The following is a 24,339-nucleotide window of genomic DNA, read 5'->3' as shown; positions in this document are numbered from 1 at the left end:
TTATATTCTTACTTCATATTGGATTTCTTCATATATATATATCTATATCTATATCTATATCTATCTATATATATCTATATCTATATATATATATATATATATATATATATATATATATATATATATATATATATATATGTATATATATATATATATATATATATATATATATATATATTAGTTTGTAATTAACTAAACGCTATATGTTTATTGTCGTTATATATGTACGTGTATAATATGCTTATATATATTCCCATGTGACACTTCTGATTGTACTTTTATTAGGTTAGGTGGTAGAGCAGCCTACGGCTGAACCTCGCATCATGAATAAAGGCATTTTCAATTCAATTAAAATCGATTCATGGAAAAATATAAACGAGATACTCAAATATAATAAAAACAAACAAATATAAACAAAATATAAATAAAAATATAAATAAGAAAATATAAGCAACTTGTGTGTGTGTCTTAATGGCTTACTCGAGATTTCATTCTTTAACACAAAAACAAATTATACGTTGCTCAATGAAGAAAGTATCACGAAATGTTCTTCAAGTTGAGCCTACGTCATCGGCAGAGCCGTAACTTGTGGGGGAGGGGCAACTGCCCACCCAGAGAAGCTCCCCGCCAGAAGAAGGGAGCCCATTTTCAGACAAAATTTTCTTACTCCATATACGATAGGGACATGAAATTAGAAATGAAGCATCAAATAGGGTTGCTACATTACATAAACAAAACAACACACAAAAGGTAAGTAGAACAAAAATGAGTCTTGGACCCATTTCAGTCAAAAAATGTCTACTATTAGGGGCTCTAGAAATAATATTTATTCGTATGGCTTTGAGATTTATTAATATTGTCCCGTTAATAATTTTGTCATGTATGGAATGGGCCCAGGGAGTAATTAACGGAACGGCAGACCTTGCCGTGCGGAAGGGCCCGCAGGCTCCGGGAAGCCCATAAAGATTAAGAGAAAGTTGGAAAGAGGGAACCCAAGAATCAGAAGAAAACTTTTTCTAGGGGCTCAAATAAGCTTATTAATGCTTGCCTCCCCTCAGAAAAAATCTAAGTTACGGCGCTGGTCATCGGTTGCAGGGATGATCCCGATTTACGTCGCATTTCGTCTTTTACATAACTTCAAATTTCCAAAGAAGAAAAGATGACAGAAATTATTTTCACATTCTTTAAATTGCATCAACACGTGTAGAAATAGACAGTTCTTTGTTTATGTTCTATAACTACTAGTTTATTGTCTTATGTTCATATGAGGAGTTTGTGGCAAATTGAGGCCACATTATCATGAGGCTGCTGATCATGAGGCGCAATCCACTAGGGGTTCGAATTCCTATGAAGAGCAAGGTCGGAATTTTAATTGTCCTCAGTATTTCTGTGTTCGTGTTCCTGTAGTGTTTGGAATACGTCAAAAGGACATGAGGTGCAAGTGGCGAACAATACTCCGGTGATTTGTTTAAAAGAAATTGTGAAAGCAGAAACTCCCATTGCAACTACCTGGGTTCAAATCCCGTCGTAACAATTATTAATTTTTCTGAATGGGAAAATAATGTTTATGTAATTGGCGTTGTAATTATAACATTCCTTTATTATTATTATTATTATTATTATTATTATTATTATTATTATTATTATTATTATTACCACAGAAGGAAAGAAAAATTGACTTGATTTTAGTTTAGCGTCCCTTTCAGCAGCGAGTCTATATGAGACGTGGACCTACTGATTAAAGAGGAATACGAACCACATGAGCTCCCGCCGGGAATCGAACCCGGGTCTCCCACGCCAAAGGCGCGTACGCAGGAAAGAAAAAGTAACATAGTCGAAGTCGAAGGTATTCATATGAACAGAAAAGATATAGAGTATATCAGATGTTTCTTAGGTTCACACATGAACGCAATAATTTTATTACGTTTATGGATTTACAGATAGAATTATCATTTTATGACAACAAGAAATATAATATAAAGATTTGTTAGCAGATAACAGTAATGCACTTTGTTTCGCCCTTCTTCTAGGTAGGAAGGTGATATGATATCTTAAATGGGATCATGCCTGTGACTAGCGTTGTAAGTTCGATCACAATTTGCAATTTGTGCACAGCTAGCAAGAATTCCTTGGAACTCTTTGGCCCATACTACAGCAGTAAGGACGTGTTTAGCCCTTATGTATTCATAAATTCTTGTCCAAACACATTACTCGCCAGACGGTTACGAATGAAGTTGATACGGACGATGTAATTTTGTGTTGTTGGCATTTCACCTGTGAAGGAGGTCGTCTCAACTCTTACAAGGAGAAGGAAGACTTTGGTAAGTGAACTTCGGGGCCATTTTTTGCGAGGTGGTAGTGCACATTTAAAGAGTTAATATTACTAACTGAGAGAGCGCAATGGCCAAAAATAACCGAGAAGAACCGTCTTAAAGTTTTCTACTCGCCGCATGTATCGTAAGACGCGCAAGATTACGAAATGACGGCGTGGCAGAGTGAGAAGAGCCTGAGACTCAAGTGCAAAGGGTCCCGGGTTCGATTCCCATTGAGCAAAACTTTTATTTTCGTTTATAGCTTCAACGAATAAAGTAGCCATTTGCAACTGTAAGTAAAATATTAATTCACAAACTTTTTAAAATGTATTAAAACAATAGAAATTTTCAATCACTTGCAAAATCTTTCAATGTTCCATGTTAACTAGGAACAAAATTTAATCTCTTCCGTAAATATTATTGTTACCTCAGTCGTTGTGTAAAAATGTTCTTGAAGCTTCCTGCATACATCTGTTGACATTGTGCGAATTACAAGGGGAATGAGGGGGAAATCTCCTTTGGTTATAGCAGCATCCAGTATTAGCAAATGGGATTTCCCCCTCAACGTGTTAGCTATTCATGACATAACTATTGCATGATCCGAATAACTCCAGTATATCCACAAATCATTTGTCATATTTTACCGAAATACGTCATGACTTTTCTGACAACCTGATACTTCAAATGTTGTTAATACGCAAAGTTCATTGATCTCATCACTTATTCACTTACTCTCTTATGATCATCAAAATCTTTAGAGCATTTTCCGTAGATATAGAAAAGTAAAATGAATTATCCAGGCTTGGTGTAGAGGGCAAGTAAACAAATGAAAAGCAACAGGATGATACGAGTCTTTTCCTCCACCAAGTCCCCTTCAATGTAGTGTGTTGTTTATTCAACAAAAAGACGTGAAATCCAATCAGAAAATTCATAAAATATAAAATGTGTAGTCAAGTCGAGTTTGCAATAATAATAATAATAATAATAATAATAATAATAATAATAATAATAATAATAATAATAATAATAATAATAAAGGAATAACAGAATTACAATATCAATTAAGTAAACAATACCTTCCAATCAAGAAAAAATAATAAACACCACACCGGGATTCGAACGCGTGAGACTGCAATGGTAGTTCTCTGCTCTCACACTTTGCCATCAATTCCTCAGACAAAGATAGGAAAATAAACTAGTAGTTATGTTAGATAATCATAGCACACACTATTTCCACACGTGTTGATATAATTCAGAGAATGTGAAACTAATTTCTATCGTCTTTTCTTCTTGAAAACTAGAAGGTAAAGAAGAATTGCAGGGATGGGCACGAGCGAATTCGAGCGAGTTTTCACTCAAACTCGACTCGACTGGAAACAGACATCTTTGAGCTCGACTCGAGAACTCAACTCGAAAACTCCAACTTGACTCGAATTTGACTCGATTCGAGTCAAAATGAAGAAAATGGATTGAAACTGTGTGAATTTTCAAGCACTTTCTTCAAGTATCCTACATAAACAATATAATTATTATCAATGATGCTACTACTACTTCTTTTTATTATTATTATTATTATTATTATTATTATTATTATTATTATTATTATTATTTTATTATTATTATTATTATTATTATTATTATTATCATTATTATTATTATTACTTTTACTATGGATCCGTATAGTAAAACTGCAAGCTTATTTTAATAAAAAAAGTGTTATGAAAATTTAAAAAATCCTTGGGCAAAGTTTGAACTAACGCCAAAAAGTATGTTCATTACTAGAACGTTGTCCTAGAACACTCGGCCACGAAGGCCGACAGCAGTTTGCCTTAATTTCAACTATATGTAGGTCATGACTCTTGATGTCCTATCTGTATCAGCCAATAAGATCAGAGGATATCTGAAATTCTTGGAATCTCCCGCACACCAAAGTCTGCGGGATCGTTAGTTACGCCTCTGGGCCTCTTTTATACACGACAAATTAATTATGGGGACAATATTGACAAATCTCACAATAATATACGAATATATATTATTTCTAGGGCCCCTAATTGTAGACTTTATTTTTACTGAAATGGGCCCACGGCTCATTTTTTTATTTACCTTTTGTGTGCTGTTCTGTTTATGTAATGTTGTGAACGTGTTTGATGCTTCACTTATAATTTCATTTTCGTATTGTATATGGAGTAAGACAATTTCGTCTTAAAATGGGAACCCCTTGAATGGCGGGTAGCTTCCCTGGGGATGGGGGCAGTGTCCCCCTGCTCCCAAAATTACGGCCCGTCGTCGTGGCAATCGTTTTTTCTATATTATTATTATTATTATTATTATTATTATTATTATTATTATTATTATTATTATTATTATTATTATTATTATTATTATTATTATTATTGCAAAGTCGAGACTTGGCTACATATTTTATATTTTATGAATTTTATGATTGGATTTCAGGTCTTTTTGTTGAATAATCAACACATGCCACTTTAGGGGGTTTGGAGGAGAGAAATATTATCCTGTTGCTTTTCATTGGTTTACTTGCACACTACAGCAAGACTGGATACTGCATTTCACATTTCTATATCTACTGGAAGTACCCTAAAGGTTTTGATGATCATAAAAGAATAAGTGAGTAAGTGATGAGATCAATGAACTTTGCGTATTAACATTTAAAGTATCAGGTTGTCAGAAAAGTCATGACGTATTTCGGTAAAATATGACAAATGATGATTTGTGGATATACTAAAGTTATTCAGATCATGCAATAGTTTGTCATGAATAGCTAAGATGTTGAGCGTTTTGTGTAGTAGTATTGCTCTTTGTTTGGTTTCGTTTTACAGATATGATCAGAGATGGCGTGGGTCAATGAAAACTTAACCCACCACCCACCGCGACCCACTCTGACCCATGATCCACCACCCACCTTGGCCCACTCTGACCCACTACCCACCATGACCCACTTCGACCCATCATCCACCATGAACCACTAACCCACCTAAACACATCGTCATCAACTCTGGCACATGATCCACGTCCTCTTTTCTACCGACTAAAGACTTTATACTTGTAATAAAACCAGGTTGTCAAATTCTAACTAATCGGAGTTTGAATTTCTACGGTCAATCCTTCAAGCACCTCTCTGTTACAATAATGATGGATCTGACCTTTACGATATAAAATGGTAAAGTGTTTGTCATGGGCAAACTTACGATGAATTTCAATTAAATTATCATGGTCTAATTATTTCCTTGTTGAATTATCGATACTTCTCAGTGGAAAAGCAGATGAAATTCGAAACTCCCAAATCAAGGTACGTAGACCAACATATAAAATCTTACATTACAAATTTTATGTCTATTTTTCTCACAACTTTATGGGTGGATTGCCCTGTGCTCTAAGCGCTCCATATAATAAACAAGCTTTTAGCATTATTATAAAGCGCATGGTAAGCATATATGGATATATGATACGAAGCACTGTATTTTTTGTTGAGTTGATTTTGAGTTTAACGTCCCTTTCAGCAGCGAGGCTATACGAAAATGGACCTGCCCCATGCCGTGAACGTCGCCAACACCTTGTGGCCCAGTTGCGGGTAAACGTCGATCGTCAATATAGAGACGAGTCGAAGAATTGCCGCTAGTGTCCCACTGCCGGCAGGATTTCGTGGAGTCGAAACAGATATCTCGTGTCGGGGTGTTGAAGTTACCAGCGACTTCGTTTTGGTCCGCGCTCCTTCGATTCGTCGCGGAGAATCGCGAAGGGACCAACACGAACTATCGCCAGTCATGTGCATGCGGTTATTATTATATATTATTTTTCTCTGACGAATTGTTCCTAAAGTGAGCTCTGGGGGTCAAGAATAACCTCTCCCTCAACATCATGAAGTGAAAAATCTTGAGTGCGATAATTGTATGAATTTAGATGGCAACTGTCGTCGATCATTAGAAAGTGAGTATGGGAGAACTATGAAATAAAGTAAATAGACACGCGTCATTTTGTTATAAAATTACATGGCGAACGCATTTTATCTTATCCCAAACAGTTATCGTCTCATATATACAGTTAAAAGAACACTCTGATTGACCAAATTAAAAAGATCTCAATGATTTATCCCTTTACAAGCGACGTCTCCTTCATCGCCTCCGTGGCGAAGTCGGAAGAACACCCGCCCAGTAATCATAAAGTTGGTGGTTCGAGCCCCCTCCGGGGTACTTTTCTGGTACTTCGTGTGCTTTCGACGTATTGCAAACACTACAGGAACACGAACACAGAAATACTGAGGACAATTAAAATTCCGATCTTGTTCTTCAGAGGAATTCGAACCCCTAGTGGATAGTGCCTCGTGATCAGCAGCCTCATGATCATGTGGCCTCAATTTGCCACAAACTCCTCATATGAATATAAGAAAATAAACTAGTAGTTATGGAACATAAACAAAGAACTGTCTATTTCTACACGTGTTGATACAACTTAAAGAATGTGAAAATAATTTCTGTCGTCTTTTCTTCTTTGCAAATTAGAAGTTATATTAAGGACGAAATGTAATGTAAATCAGGACCATCCCTGCAACTGATGACCAGCGCCGTATCTTAGATTCTTTTCTGGAGGGGGGGCTTTGGCGTGGTAGACCTGGGTTCAATTCCCGGCGGTAACTCATGTGCTTAGGATTCCACGTTAATCAGTAGGTCCACGTCTCATATACCCTCGCTGCTGAACGGGACTTTAAACTCAAAATCAACTCAACTCTTTTCGGGGGGGCAAGCATTAATAAGCTTATTTGGGCCCCTAGAAAAAGTTGATTTCTAATTACTGGGCTCCCTCCTTCCAACTTTCTCTTAATCTTTATAGGCCCACCGGAACCTGTTGGCCCTCCCGCACGGCAAGGTCTGCGGTTCCTTTAGTTACTCCCTGGTTCCATTCCATATATGACAAAATTATTAAGGGGACAATATTGATAAATCTCAAAACCAAACGAATAAATATTACTAAAATCGGTCCACGACTCATTTTTGTTCTATTTATCTTTTGTGTGCTGTTTTGTTTATGTAATGCAGCGACCCTATTTGATGCTTCATTTCTAACTTCATGTTCCTATCGTATATGGAGTAAGAAAATTTTGTCTCAAAATGGGACCCCTCGAACGGCGGGGAGCTTCTTTTGGGGTGGCAGTTCCCCCCCACAAGGTACGGCTCTGCCGATGACGTAGCCTCAACTTGAAGAACGTTTCGTGATACTTTCTTCATTAAGCAACGTGTATATAACTTGTTTTTGTGTTAAAGAATGAAATCTAGAGTAAGTCATTAAGACACTCACACAAGTTGCTTATATTCTCTTATTTATATTTGTATGTATATTTTGTTTATATTTGTTTGTTTTTGTTATATTTGAGTATCTTCTTTTTATTTTTCCATGAAACCCTTTTAACTAGTTATTATTTTGGTGGAAGGATAAGTGGCGCGGTAGGTGAGTTGTTAGCACATTGATCTTCTGTTTGGTAGACCCGGGGTCGAATCCCGGAATGGCTGAAACTTTTTCAAGTGTTCCTCTCTCAATTTCAATTTCAATGCACACTCAGTATGATAAGGAAGATCTTCTCTTCCCTAGAAAGAAAAAGATTTTGGAATGAGGAGAATTGGAGAAGGTTTCTCTTTGGAGGCAATCATTTATTTATTTATTTATTTATTTATTTATTTATTTATTTATTTATTTATTTTATTTATTTTTCACCTATTACAGGGCATAAATCCCAATTACAATAGGCTTACAAACAGTAAAATATAAAAAATTCGTAAATAGAACAAAAATGCATAGATTCAAACAAAATAAGTAAATGAAAGTTACAATAAGAGAAAAGAAAAGGAGAGTATTCCATACCTTCTTTTCAAGTTATCTCCATTAACATGGGATTTCATAATCCAAAATAGTAATATAAATACATACATTCACATGCACATACATATACACACACATGTGCATATACACATACACACACACACACACATACACATATATAGATTCATACATACATACATACATACACACACACACACACACATACACATATATAGATTCATACATACATACATACATACACACACACACATATACATATATATACATGTATACATATAAGTACATATACATACATACACACACAAACATACATACATATGCATAGGGTACTTCTAAGAAGAACAGAGAATGTGTTAATCTATACTAAAACTAAATGAAATCATAATGATTAACTAGCGAGTCTAGGATATTGTACGCAAAAATTCATATAAATGTAAAAGCTAAAAAAGAAAACATCACATTGTTTATTACCCTTGGAACCACCAGGACATTTCATTATAAAACAATAACATCATCTATTCAAGGATTACAGAGTCAATATTCTATTTGTTTCGTTAAACTCGACCAAATTTGATAATTTTCTTTACTATGTTGATATACATGAGAAAAGGCATCGCAAAATCTACATCTGTATTCATTTTTATAATATTATTATATCTTTTACATAATCTAATTACAGGAGAATTTGAATGAGCTTCTGAATATGATCTTTTACAGCAAAACGGAGGCCTCATTCGTAGAGATTTGTTGTTGGTATTAAAGTACAACAATTTGAGAAACTCTGGATTATCGATTATTCCATTTACAGACTTATGGAGGAAAACAAGTTCCATAAAATGCCTTCTATCACTCAAAGATATGAAGTCAAACATTTTTAGCAACGCTGAATAAGATACATTTTCTTTGTATGATGATCTTTTATATGTTTTATAGTACAAGTATCTCAAAAATTTATTTTGTACTCTTGCAATTTTCTAATTGATAGACTTATAAAAAGGTGTCCAAATTATAGATGCATACTCCAACTTACTAGGAATGAGACTATTGAATAAAATCTTAAGCGCTTGCATATTTGTAAATTCTTTTGTACTTCTGATTAAAAATCCCAATGATTTATATAAGTCATTTATTATTTTTAAAATATGTGTATTGAAGCACAATTTATTGTCTAACCTTACACCCAGATCATTTACTTCTTTAACTCTTGGAATAGCTTCTTTGTTCAGCGTATACTGAAAATGGAGTGGATTATGTTTTCTAGAAAAGGTTATAACTAAGCACTTCTTCACATTAAAATGTAGTTTATTTAAAATGCTCCACCTCTAACACTCATCCAAATCCTCCTGCAATTGTAAAGCATCATTGTGGGTCTTTATTTCCTTATACAATTTCATATCGTCCGCAAACATTAAACAATTAGAATGTTTTATTACTGCCGGCAGGTCATTAATAAACAACAAAAAGAACAGAGGTCCAAGGTTCGATCCTTGAGGTATGCCAGAATTAACTTTGTACAATTGAGAACTGACTTGATTAAATATCACAAATTGTTTACGGCCTTTTAAGTACGATTAAATTAATATTAAAAGGTTATCTGATAAACCAAAAACTGATAACTTTTTAAGCAATATGTCATGATCTAATTTATCAAAGGCTTTAGCGAAATCTGTATAGATGGCATCTACATTATTCTTGCTATCAAGTGAATCAGACAGATATTGAGTAAAATTAATTAAGTTAGTTACTGTAGATCTCCTGGAATAAAATCCATGCTGGTATATAGATAAATAAGATTTCACATGATTATATATTTTAGCATAAATAATCTGTTCAAATATTTTAGACGGAGTAGAAATTAATGATATCGGTCTATAGTTTTCAACTTCAGATGGATTACCTTTTTTGTGAATTGGGCGGATTTTACTAATCTTCCAAGTTTCAGGGAAAACTTGTGTTCTTAATATAAGATTATAAATATAACACAATGGTTTCATCAATACTTCGCCACAGCCTTTGAATATATAAACTGGTATTAAATTAGGTCCCGAGGATTTTGATGGTTTCAACTTTCTAATTGCTTTTACATAATCCTCTTCACTAACAAAATTTATATTCAGGCATTGGGATACCTTCAAGTTAACCGAATCGGTTATATTATAATTAGCAGGATCTTGAGAATATACACTTTTAAAGAATTCAGCAAAACCATTGGAAATACAATTGTTGGTATCTAGAGATTGTTTTCGATAGGTCATATTACTAGTTGCTAATTTATTTTCTTTTTTTGTTGTTGATAAAATTCTAAAAGGTTTTCGGGTTTGTATTTATCATATTTTCAGTTTTAAAAATATACGATTTTTGTGCCTTATCCATAATACTTTTTAATTTTCTACGCAACTCCTTAAATTTGTTTAGATTATAATCTGCATGCAGTTTTCGTTTTCTATAATATAACTCTATAATATATTTACAAGTTATTTCCAGTAGTTGTTCTAGATGTGATATTTTCAGCTACTTCCAAGTAGTTTCCGATTCATATGTAATCAGTGTTTTTATTTCTTTGAATATACAGTATGTAATGAAAAAGTACATTACATACACAGCAATATTGAGATTAACATATGATGTTCATTGGATAACACGCTCTGAACCAGAGAGATTGATCTCAGAATGGAGAAATGTTTCGTGCGTTATCTACTTACAATTTTACTTCCATACAGACTTGGCTCAACGCTACCAACTGCTGTCAGTGTCACGAAAAGTTACGTGTAAGTTGGGTTGCATCTGTCTAGGCGTTCTCGCAACTGCAAAAGACCTGGACCCCAAGTAATGGAATTAGAGCGCTTAGGGGGGAATTACTTTTGTGGTTGGCTGTACAGATATGACATTGTAATAATTTCTGTACGGTCATACGAAAAAATTCTGTGATATAAATTTCATTCACCCACTTCTTTCTTTCTTGGTACTGCAATTTTCACATAGACAGCATAATTACTACATTTGTCAAAATGTATATCAGTTCGAGAAAAAAAATACCGGTAAGATGTTTTACTACTTACAATTATTTATCGATATTAAATTTCGTAACATCGAAATATAATGTATAACTTTCCTCTGAGGTGCGGACCGTCGTTGATTTGGCTCGGGCTGAATTTGCCCCATGCATAACTTGAGTTTGACATACATGATCGAGATGTTTTGCTGCACTATTAAATTTGATTATGAAAAACATATTAATAGAACTAGTAAGGAATGTTCCAGCAATATGGGACAAGAAACACTAATATCATAATAGCACCTTTTAAATGGAGAATGGAAGAAAATAGCAACTGAAATGGCAATGTGAGATAAGTTATTCATATTTGTTTGAGATTTAAACTATAGCTTATTATTATATAATGCAGTGGCGAATACAGGGGAAGGCCTTTCGAGCTGAAGTCCGTAAATTTTCGAATTTCTAAAGAAAAAAGGAGCTAGTGTTAATCATGTCTACGCTTAGAAACTCCACGTGCCTCTTCCCCCAATTCCGAGAGTAATAAAACAAGGCTTTCTTCTAAGTTCTTTACTGATATAAGGTAAAGAAATACCTGTAAAGGCAGGCACTTATCCATAGGGAGGGAACGTCGAATAATGAAATTGCAGTGACGAAACTTCATTTGCTGAAGTTAGTACTCCTCTATTTCGAAACCTGAGAACATAACTATCTTTATTATTATTATCGCCGGAGTGCTGACAGAGGGGATTTCTTCACAGAAAAATAAAAAAATGTAAAAGCCTTTGATTTATTGATAGAGATGAACAAGAGATGAGACACAAAAATTTTTGCGAAACAAGAGACGAGACTGGAATTTTTCATATCTCGTGTCGCGTCCATCCCTATTTATAAACGGTTTGGTCATTTCAATTTAAAAATGTGGTTTCACAGTAATTTTATGTACTGACGGAATAATTTCACACGCGTCATAGTAATGTTTCTCCTCAAACTGAGAACTTACAGCGAGGGTGCGACCTACACGCGCCCTTCATCCATCGCGACCTGGACATCGAGAAAGCGACCGCGATGTAAACCTCGATCTCGATAGCGAGATATCTTCGGTATGCATTTACCCTTCGAGTTGAAACGACTTTCTTCACAAGGAAATTACTAACTACAATACGTCACATGAATGCAATGCTGATTCATATTCTCTAAGAATGTAACATGTTTAGCAAACAATTCATGAATTGAAAAGGGTCATCCTTTGGGCCTAGTATGAATCATTAATGTGTCTGAAACGTCATTGTAGAATTGTTTCTAAGTTCTTCCACTCTTATTAAAAATAATAATAATATGTTCATTCGCCATTTGCAACACGTTCCATATATCCGTTCAGCCAAAATTTGTAAATAGGGACTATTCTTTTTTACATTTATATGTATACCTTGTTAAAATATCAATATAACGCATACATAATACAAAGTCTTTTACCCAAAGAAAGGACATTACTATGTATCGTGATGAAGACAAATCCCACTTCGTTTTGGATAAGGTATCTCAAGGTTCGATTTTCATATTGTCCAGAGCTGACAATTTCTTTTCCGCCTCTTTTCCTTCCAGACACTAGTCCTTCCAAAGGATCTCTTAAACAGGGCCCGAACCAACTTTTTTTTCCTTTTTCCTATCAACTTCGTTATGCTTATTTGCATTGGAATAGAACGTAATACTGAGATCCCAAATCTTCAGAAATAATAATAATAATAATAATAATAATAATAATAATATAGAAGACATATTCCGTATGAGGATAGATTGTATTAAAATTTGTAAAATCGCCCCTAGCGTTAGGCAAAAGTAACAAAGTAGTCGGGATCTACAATCTTGATTCGTACTGTCTGAGATCGTAGCGTGTTTAGCAAACAATTCATGAATACAAAAGCGTCATCCTTAGGTCCTAGTATGAGTCATAAATGTCTCTGAAACGTCATTGCGGAATTGTTTCTAAGTTCTTCCAATCTTATTAGAAATAATAATATTCTCGTTCGCCATTTCCAACAGGTTGCATGTATCCGTTCAACCAACTATTTTTTTTAAATTTGTATGTATGTCTTGTTAAAATATCAATATAACGCATACATAATCCAAAGTCTTTTACCCAAAGAAAGGGCGTTATTATGTATCGTGATGAAAACAAATCCCACTTCGATTTTGTTAAGGCATCCGAAGGTTCGATTTTCATATTGTCCAGAGCTGACACTTTCCTTTTTCATTCTCTTTTCCTTCCGGACACTAGTCCTTCCAAAGGATCTCTTAAACAGGGTCCAAACCAATTTCTTTTCCTTTTTCCTATCAACTTCAGTATGCTTATTTGCATTCGAATATGAAATAATATTGAGGTCTCAAATCTTCAGCAATAATAATGATAATAATATAGAAGACATATTTCGTATGAGAAGAGATTGTATTAAAATCTGTAAAACCGCCCCTAGTGTTAGGCAAAAGTTACAAAATAGTCGGGATTGGAGAGAAGTGTCAGCACCATTAGGACATACCCTTGCATACATCCCTACAACTAGCTAAATGTTTAACGGAAAGTTTCCAAGCAAATTTCATGTAGAAAGTAGGGCTACTGAACCCACAAGAGCCCTAAGAAAATTTATTTTTAATTAACGGTTATGCCGGCTAAGCTAAAGAAGACGTCGATCATGAGATTGAAAGAAATATTGAAATAAAAAAGTGGTAAGAAGCGGAACCAGGAGAAAACCTACACAGACGGCGTTTTTGCAGCACAATGCGCACTAGGCAAGGCTAAGTGTAACAGGGTGAACCATTAAATTCACAACACTTCAGTAATAATAATAATAATAATAATAATAATAATAATAATAATAATAATAATAATAATAATAATAATAATAATTGTAATAAGAGATTTAAAGTTGCCCTAAAATTTTTCAGAACTTACATAAAAGCCGGGATTTCGTGGAGAGGGTCCCTACCTCCAAGACACCTCTTCAACTACCTAAATTTTAAACGAAAGCATTTCACTAAAGTTTCATGTAGAAAGTATTCTACTGCGTGTTTGAAGGAAAATAACTGTATTAAAAATAACTGAATATTATTGAACAGTAAGGCATAGAATAAACCAACTTTTAGAATATGCGGAAGTAATTATAAAAACTTTGCTACAAAAATATCTGCAGAGAAAATAATTCAATGAGCTCTGAAATACAAAGAAACAAAATAGCGTATAAGATTCAGTCTACAGAGCAATTGTTACTTAAAGAATGAACGAACACTATTTCGAGAATCGAGATAAGACAAAAAATGTTTACAATACATTTCGCCTCGTCTCGATTCTCATCTCCAAAGCGAGACGATAATTTGAGTTAGCCTTGTCCCATCTCGAATGTAAAATGTTAATTCTTATCCCGATTTTTTTTTTTTTTTTTGTTTTAGAAACAAGATGAGAAATTCCTCTTCTCGTGGGCAACATTAAACAAAACCGAAATATTTTTTGCCAAATGTTACATTTCTACTTGTAATGGTGTGACGTGAGCGATAATAAGTTCCTAACTTTTAATCTTCTACGAGATAATTGTTATTATTACTATTATTATTTATGAAGATTTGATAGTTCAAGTATTGAAACATCCAAGTATTCAAATATCTAAATATAATTAAACGTATGTCATCGCCACCAAAATCCTAAAGAAAAAATACTTTCCCGACGTATATTCGATCCAAGAATCTCCAGATTATTGGTCGAAGGCTTTAACCACTAAACCATGATCACTACACGGTAAATGATTTTTCTTTAGTCTGTTTGCGTTAGGTTTCTTTGCCTCCGCTTGCAGAGTTGAGCCTTATTTTGCTTCGTTTCAAAACGTCTTTCGTATTTTTTTATGATGATATAAGTCAATAATCTTCGGCAAATTTTTTTATTAATAGCTTGGGTTTTTCTTAAACTTTTGGTTCAAAAGTTTTTTTCTTCTCCACACTAAAAAACAAATATGACAGATTTAGTTCTCATACTCTGCATTTGTTTCAAGGCAGTCACCATTACCTGATCAATGACTTCTGTTCGCCACGATATATACGACAAGGTGAATAGTGTTATTGACCTTCTAAAAACAAAAGATTCATCAGACACAATTTTTCGAATTTTTGGAGATGGTCGAGGAGCCTGCTCTGGACCACTTCGTATGGATTGACCCAATAAAATGTGTGGTCTATGAACCAAAGTTAGTGTAACCCTCTCATGTAAATATAGTTATTATTATTATTATTATTATTATTATTATTATTATTATTATTATTATTATTATTATTATTATTATTATTATTATTATTTGGCTGCTGTTGTTTCAAAGTACGATCCGCAATTTAGATTTTTCAAGAATGTTTTGGGAAGGATATTTACGACTTCCTGAAGATAATTTCAAATGTGATAACACTAGTAGGAGTGAGAAATACATATTATTATTGATAGCATTTTGTCATTAGTATGAATTAAGATATCTATTAAGTTCAAATACTTTTTAAACCACCACGACTTTGATTCTTAGCGAGGAACAGCTTTAGCGGAGAATATTACGTACGAACTTATATGACTGATACATTCAAACTATATTTTTCTTTATTTCTGTCTATCAATTTCAATGAAGTCAAAAGTTTTATTTACGCCAGTTTTGGTTCGAGAATTAACGGGTCAAAATTACTGGTGCGACCAAAATTACCACTCCACGCACCAAATCATCCCAGTGATAAAACATTGCGAAAAGTCGAAAATATTATAATTTTTTGTTGTCTTAATTTCTGAACTGATAAATAGACCTATCTCGACCAGAAATGAAATATTTAAAAAACAATTTCTATTTCTGATCATAGATTTTATAACCGGGCTCTGATTTTGATGACCTAAAGTTATCAAAAATGACCTATAAAACCACATTAAGCCATTAGAAAACCTTTAGAAATGTATTACAGAAAAACATGTATTCATGCTTTCTGTGAATGTCTTTCTAAACATAATGAAATAGGCTTTAATACTGGGGTTAATTGTTCCAATATAAAGACGTAAGCCTTGATGGAAAACATTTTGCATCTGTAATTGAGGAGCTTGCTTCCAAACACCACCTAAGTCACTTTTTTCAATTACCGGTTTTTGCGTTTTATTTGTGTATTAGGAATATATGCACATGCCTGACTATATAACCTGTCAAAACTCACGTAAGTCGTCTCGAAATTAAATGAAAAAAATAACATTTTTTTTCAAAATGCGCCTAAGTCATTAAAAATATTAATTCCATTTAAGTCACGTCGGTATTATTTATCTGTTTTGAAAGTTTGACATTCATTGTTAAGATTTCTCTGATTGGGGAGCATTGGGTGTGCAAAGACTTTAAGAGATTTTCCAAAGATACGTTGAAATAATAGATACCAATAAAACTGTCACAAGTGGGTGTACATTGGTTCTGCAAAAAATATAAGTCCATTGGGCACAGAAATACTTATGCAGGGTCAAACTCTTACTTAGCTGTTTCAAAGAGGAGCCTTACAAAAGTTCCAAGCTTCAGAATTGCAACTACTGTTCCCAGTGTAAATTGTGTAAGTGATGTAAAGAAAGAAGACGTAAAAAGGCTTTTAAAGTTCATAGAGCTCAGTGACGACGACCAAGCTTTCTATGAAGAGCCACTTAATAGGGAGGGCGCAGAAATTTGCCAATGTACTGCTATACGAAAATTTTGAAGAGCCTTTCTTATAAAGACTGTGCGAATATCTGGAAAAAAGTTTTATACTTCATAGGTAACAAAATTGCAATGTTTCTTCTTTGTTGTACTGAGTACGAGCATTGTTGTTGATCCAAAATTGTGTAAATTTTATGTAATTGGTTTCTTATGTGTAATTGGTTTTGTTCAAATATACAATGTCCAAAGAAATAATAAAAATAATACAATATAAAAGTACTACTATGAGCAAAATAAATGACGCGTCTCTTTATTTTGAAGTTTTTTGAAAATATCTCCGTTTTCTTTACATGTTCGAAATTTCGGAAGGTTTCCCCAGCAGGACAGATTAATAACAAACCCGTTTTTAATATTTGTGTTAGATATTAGCTTAAAATAAAGAAATTAGAAGCAAAAAACTTAACTACACCAAATTTTAAATTTAGGGTTTACATAGTATTCCTACAGGAGCTTTTCCAATTTTTTTCCTACCACCTAAAATAAGTGTGGTTTACCAACAGCCGAAAATCGAAAAAAAGCTATTTTCTCAAAAATGGTTTTAACAATTTTGTTTATTTTTCATTAATCAATATTTAATTAACAACCCTATATTGCAGTATCAGATATTTCTCTTAGAAAAATTTCCGAGGGGTAGTTTATTCTTGGAGGTGACTTTTCTCGACGATTTTCTCAGAAAAGACTCTGGCGAATTTTGTACACTTCATAAATAAATGTTAAACCTTACAACATAGTATAAGTCAATTGACCTGAAAAATATATGAGTAGTAGTTTTTTCTTGGAGTTGAATTTATTCCCAGTGAGTTTCTCAAACACGACCAGTTGGCAACCCTGTATCTCGACAACGAAGCTGAATCCGAAAACTGCAAGAGGACCATTTGTCTCCTTTTGATGTCACGAATCATCTCCCGAAGCTTCTTTCGACAGAAATCTCGAGAATTACCAACTCTGCTAGGGAATTCTGCAGTTCAACACGAAGCAGCGACATCTATGTCATTGAGAGAAATGTGGATTAAATCTACAAACTAAACTTTTAACGAATATTTCTAATATGTCTTATTACGTGCATTATCTGCAAACTCCAAATATATGAATATATGCTAAGTATTAACGTAAAGATAAAGCAAATAATGGAAATTATCTATGGAAAAGGATGAATTGGTAGCACGATCGTAATGAAATACCGTCTTTACCGGAACAGGCTCAGTTCACGTAAGAAAACAAATAGCTTAGTTAGTTAAAGCATCTAGTCTGTATACCAAAGGTAGTGGGTTAGATCCCATGGAAGTGCCGTTATCATTTATATCACTATGGTTATTTTATTTATTTTTTTATTTGGGAAAGAATCAAATTGTATCATATGTGTAAAACTCATGACGATACCAAAAAAAGAAAAAATGTCGTCGCACTTGCATTAGCGTCTCTAATTTTGTTTGCAAACAGTTTCGTAATTATTTCCCCTGTGCTCACTGCTCACTATATGCTCGCTGGCGCATAACGAATGTTTCCCAGTAAATATTAATTCTAATTTGGAGAATTTTATAAAGTTTCACAATATTTCTCACTAGATAGTCTTCTATCTACGTGTTTGGATATTTTGATAACAGATGTCCCTATTAAATGTTTAATTTTCCCTAGATGTTTAATTACGGAAAATTTTTACAATGTATTTGTATTGAATTGAAATTGTTTTGAATTTACTACATAAGGTAAGTAGCCCGAAAGAGGAGAACTCAAGTAATTGATATTCTACGTAAAAGCAACCTATTGTAGAACCATGATGCTTCTTACCTTCAGCACATAATCTTTACGTTAGAGAGTCAGACAGACAAAAATCCTGGTTTTTCCTCCCCCTCCCCTATGACGACCTATCTTAAACCTTTACATACCATTGTTCGTCTCGCAAAATTTTGGTGCTCCAAAAACATTAATATAATAATAATAATAATAATAATAATAATAATAATAATAATAATAATAATAATAATAATAATAATAATAATCCTGAATATGCCATCCTTACATAATGTAAGGATGTCTTAGTTTAAATCTTAAATATCTTAAAGCTTAAATATCTTAGTGCAACCATGTAGGAGAGGGTACGACGTTTTATTTTGCCTCTCTCATTTCAGTACCCTTCCAACAGAAAGTAATTTCTGATAAACAGGGCAGACAAAATGAATTAGAAATATACTTACAGCATCTTCTCCCCTTTCATGATTGGAATATCACGTAACATTTTTTATTCTACCAAAGATGGCTCTGTGCGGTTAGGGGTAGGTAACTAAAGAAATACCTAATATATAGCGCCCCTTGATTGTAATATTACCGCTTCTTCATTTGTACGAGGGAGCTCCTACACAATCAAGGGTGACAAAAAGAATAGGAAAAGTGTCTATTGATTCCAGTGGCGGATCCAGCACGAACTCTTGGGGGAGGGGCGGTGAAGTGAAACATTCTTTTGATGATGTGAAGCTGTCACAAATTACCACTTAACTAAACTAAACAATAGTGGAGTGAACCGGACCCAGTCAGTTTAAATTGATGTAAAAGTTTAATTTTTGGCTTCATATTAAAGTTTTGGTTTCAAATAAGAATTTCAGTCCCAGTGGTCAATTATAAAACCTCGTGGGGCTCTTCAGTGTAGGCTAATACGGCTCCCTTATGAGAAAAGGCAAAAATATTAACATGTTTATAACTTTCGAATTTTTCGTCTATTTTAAAGAAATATTTTGCTTCGTATTAAAGTGTTGGTTCCAAATGGCAATTTCAGTCCGAGTGGACAATGATCAAATCTCGGGGGGGGGGCTCTACAGTATAGGGGGCTACGGCTCCCTTATGGGAAAAGGCAAAAATATGAAAATGCTTATAACTTTCGAATTTTTCGTCTATTTTAAAGAAATTATTGGCTTTACATTAAAGTATTGGCTTCAAATGACAATTTCAGTCTGTGTTGGCAATGATCAAATCTCGGAGGGCTCTTCGGTGCAGGGGTTTCGGCTTCTTTATGGGACAAGATTCACGTCGTTGATATTACAAAATTGTTTTGTATACATGAGTGGAAACTTGCACTATTTGGTTAATTTTACCTCTTATATTTTGCAGATTCAAATTGCAAGCAATAGTTACTTCGCAAAGCTAAAAGAAGGCACTTACTAATTTCATTAAAATGTAATGTCTTTTATGAGAAGTTGTCATGGAGCAGACGAACGAACAGGCACCCAAACGTTGGTTGAGTCGTACGGTTGAAACTCGTTAAGCTCGCTTCAATTATTATTATTAGTATTATTATTATTATTATTATTATTAATAATAATAAAGCATTCACCTTTGGTACAGGGGTCCGTGGCTCGATTCCACTTCGCGCCAAGTAAAATTTGAGGTGGACAAATACCGTGTGCATGGGTATGTGTTTTCTTGAGATTTTCCATTTTTCTCCCACTTTCTTCATTTCACCATTTCATTCATCATCATTCTGCCTTAGCGTAGGTGCATAATCATCCAACGTTAAACTAGATATTACTTTTAATTTCAATAATAATAATAAAAATTAATTGGACTGAAAGGAATGTAATTTATGTTGACAGCAATTATCATAAATATGCAACCATTATAAAAACAATGCTTTGAGTAGAAAGACAAAATCCTTTCCAAGTGTTAACGAATGCGCACACTCGAGAAAGAGACGAGACGCGCTTTGTGACATCCAAGATAAGGCGAGGCAAATGTTTTGGACACGAGATAGCTTGTAAAATGTCTCGTCTTGTCTGGAATGTCTCGAAAACAAAAGTCTAAATTTTAAAATTATTTTTCAAGATCTATTCTCTCAGAAGTAGTTCTCTGCCTTAAAATTAATAACGGCATTTGTGATTTAAAAAAGATAAACAATGCCTAAAGTTAATAAATAGTTAACTTTTCGAAAAGAAGCTTCATTAAGGGTGAATCTGAAAGATGTCCACAAACTTCGGGAGATGATTCGTGACATCAAAAGGAGACAAATGGTCCTCTTGCAGTTTTCGGATTCAGCTTCGTTGTCGAGATACAGGGTTGCCAACTGGTCGTGTTTGAGAAACTCACTGGGAATAAATTCAACTCCAAGAAAAAACTACTACTCATATATTTTTCAGGTCAATTGACTTATACTATGTTGTAAGGTTAAACATTTATTTATGAAGTGTACAAAATTCGCCAGAGTCTTTTCTGAGAAAATCGTCGAGAAAAGTCACCTCCAAGAATAAACTACCCCTCGGAAATTTTTCTAAGAGAAATATCTGATACTGCAATATAGGGTTGTTAATTAAATATTGATTAATGAAAAATAAACAAAATTGTTAAAACCATTTTTGAGAAAATAGCTTTTTTTTCGATTTTCGGCTGTTGGTAAACCACACTTATTTTAGGTGGTAGGAAAAAAAATTGGAAAAGCTCCTGTAGGAATACTATGTAAACCCTAAATTTAAAATTTGGTGTAGATAAGTTGAACGGTATGGCCTCTAGGCGAGTGCATAGAAAAGTGTACCGAACGGACGGACTGGAAGGACGGGTGTCGAAAACTCACATCTTCGGTATGTAGACGCCATGAAACATGTAAATCCGTTGAAATCTGAATTTGATATATTATTTTCACAATCACTATATTTTCTTCTCTCTTTTGTCGCTCGAAAAAGAAAAGCCTGAGTTTACCACAAAAAGCTAGGGAGTTTACCAAAAAATATTCAATCACAGGGCCACCGCACTAAATATTTTCTATTCAATTTCTTAACTGTGTTAGGCCGCAGTTGTTACTGAAGTATGTATTTGGATAATACGAATACAATTATCGTATTATTCAAATACATCGAGTGTCAGATTATCGAATAAAAAACTTCGATTGAAGAAAATCCACACTACAAAACTAACTCACACTTTGAGCACATTTTCATGAGACATATAATAGACCAATTAATGCAATCATTTTTATGAAATATGAAAAAAAAATCAAATGAGTCATTTTTGAGAAAGTCGTTCAAAAAGAACAAGACAAGAGTAACCTACCTCTTGTAATTTTTGCGAACAATGAGTTAAGATATACTTTTGGTTATTAATGAAATATTTATTTGCGAAATTTGAACAAAATCGCCTGTCGTTCGAGAAAATTATCGGGGGAAAAACCTTGACCCCAAAAATAAACTATCCGTTGTAATTATTTTTCATAGAAGTGACTTATACTAAAATATAGGATTGTTAATGAAATACTTATTTATGAATTATCAATAAAATTGTCCGAGTAATTTTGAAAAAATCGTGAGGGAAAAATAACTCCCCGAATAAACTATCTCTTGAGGATTCTTTCAGGGAAGCGAGTTATTCCATATTATTAGGTTTTTAATGAAATATTTATTTTTGAGTACGAACAAAATTGCTTGACTCATTTTTGAGAAAACCGTGGAGGAAAAACACCCCAAGAGTAAAATACCCCTCGCATATTTTTCAGAACAAGCGAGTTTTGCAATATTGTTCGGTTATTAACGAAATACTTATTTTTGAAATATGAATAAACTCTTTTGAGTCGTTTTTGAGAAAATCGCCCAGACAACACACTCCACCAAGAATAAACTACTCCTCGCAATTTTTTTAGGACAAACGAGTTATGCCATATTGTTAAGTTACTAATGAAATCTTTATTTATGAAATATGAACGAAAACACTTGTCCATTTTGAGAAAATCACTGAGAAAAAAATTACCCCCTTAGTATAAACTACCCCTTGTAGAATTTTCTCAGATAAATGCCTTATACCACAAAATAGGGTTGCTAATTAAATATTGATTTATAAAAAAAGAAAGAAAACAAGATCGTTAGAACCAGTTATGAGAAAATATATTTTTTCTATTTTCATCGTACAGGAAACTACCCTTGTTTTGGGAGTAGGAGGAAAATTAAAAAAAAACATAGGAAATACTATGAAAATCTTAAACTAAAATTTGGTGCAGATAAGTTGAACGGTATGGACTCTAGGCGAATGCACAGAAAAGTGTAGCGAAGGGACGGACGAACAGATGGACATGTATCGAAAAATAACTTTTTCGGTGTTAGGGGTTATAATACGTGTAAATTCGTTAAAATCTCAAATTTGATTTTTTTCGAACACCATACTTTCTTCTCTCATTTGTCACTTCAAAGTAAAAGGAACTCAGAGATACCTTCTTTTACACATAGACATTTATAGATTTAAAATTGTTTTAGTTTGTGTCATTTCACTTCCAATTGAAAGGTTTTACAATGACTAACGGCATACCAATGACGAGACGGAAGTTTTCAGGGAGTAAATGCATTCAGAAGTCTAGACTGCATTACACCTATCAGCCTGTTTCTACTTCTGCAATTGTTGACAGCTGTAATTTCGTCCAAACGCTACATGAAATAATTCTTGGTTGACGTCATTGTGTTACTATTTTAGTATTGTTCTCTTCAGACTTGGTTGAAGTTTTGTCTTAACGGCTATACATTTTTTCTTATTTCATCGTTACACATAAAGATAAAATGTTGTGGTGAGTGGATAGATTCGAACCTACGAACATTGAGTTTTTATTCTTCCAAAACTTTACCAATAGACCAAGGTTTGTCTTCACGTTAACGCACGGTTACAGGGTTTATTACGATTTAAATAAAATGGCTGGCTGTTAGAGTTTCCTGCTTACATATTTCGATAAAAAAATCATTGCTTCGTAGATACGTAAAGCAATGTTTAGATACACATTTTAGGAGAGTGAATTTTGGTGTATATAATAATTTCATGCCAGATAAAAGCTGGATAAGTTTTGATAACATGTTTCATATGTAGTTCTCAATAATAGGCTTGTTGTTCGGGATGACGTTCCAAGGTTCAACATTGACTAGCAGTTTTTGCTATTAATATCCCTTCTAACAATATTGGCAGTGGACAAAAGTTAGCCCGTGTTGAAGCTTTTTGCTCCTAATTTAGTTATTTTACTTTATTATTTAACGAATATATTGAAAATTGTCAGCAGACACGTATGTAGTAATTTATTTCGGGAGGGGTCCGACTTCAATATCAGGATAAATTATAATAACATTTTTAAAAGATAATTCCCAAAATTAGGCTAAATTTGCAAAAAAGTTGGGATTTCAGAGGGGATCCGGACCCCCTGGACCCACCCCTAAATGCGTCCTTGTTTGTCAGTAACGTTTCCTCATTTTGAAATCCTCAAAAACTTCGGATAGACTATATAAAGGAAAACGAGTTATTTTCGATGAAATATCACTTCAAGGAGACGCGTCAGTTTAATTGCACATGATGGTATCCCACGTTCACAAGGGCAAGAATTCTTTTCCATTGGTTCTCTGCCATTGTGCTCTATCGAAAGGTTAGGTTTGTAAAATATTACTCCTACGAACAAGCATGGCTGGCAGATTGGAATACTGAACAGAACTCCACAGAAATGCATGCT

Source organism: Thermobia domestica, chromosome 6 (assembly GCF_964235325.1).
Source record: "Thermobia domestica chromosome 6, izTheDome1.hap1.1, whole genome shotgun sequence".
In the NCBI taxonomy this organism is placed as follows: domain Eukaryota; kingdom Metazoa; phylum Arthropoda; class Insecta; order Zygentoma; family Lepismatidae; genus Thermobia; species Thermobia domestica.
Note: the sequence above shows the minus strand (reverse complement) of the source record.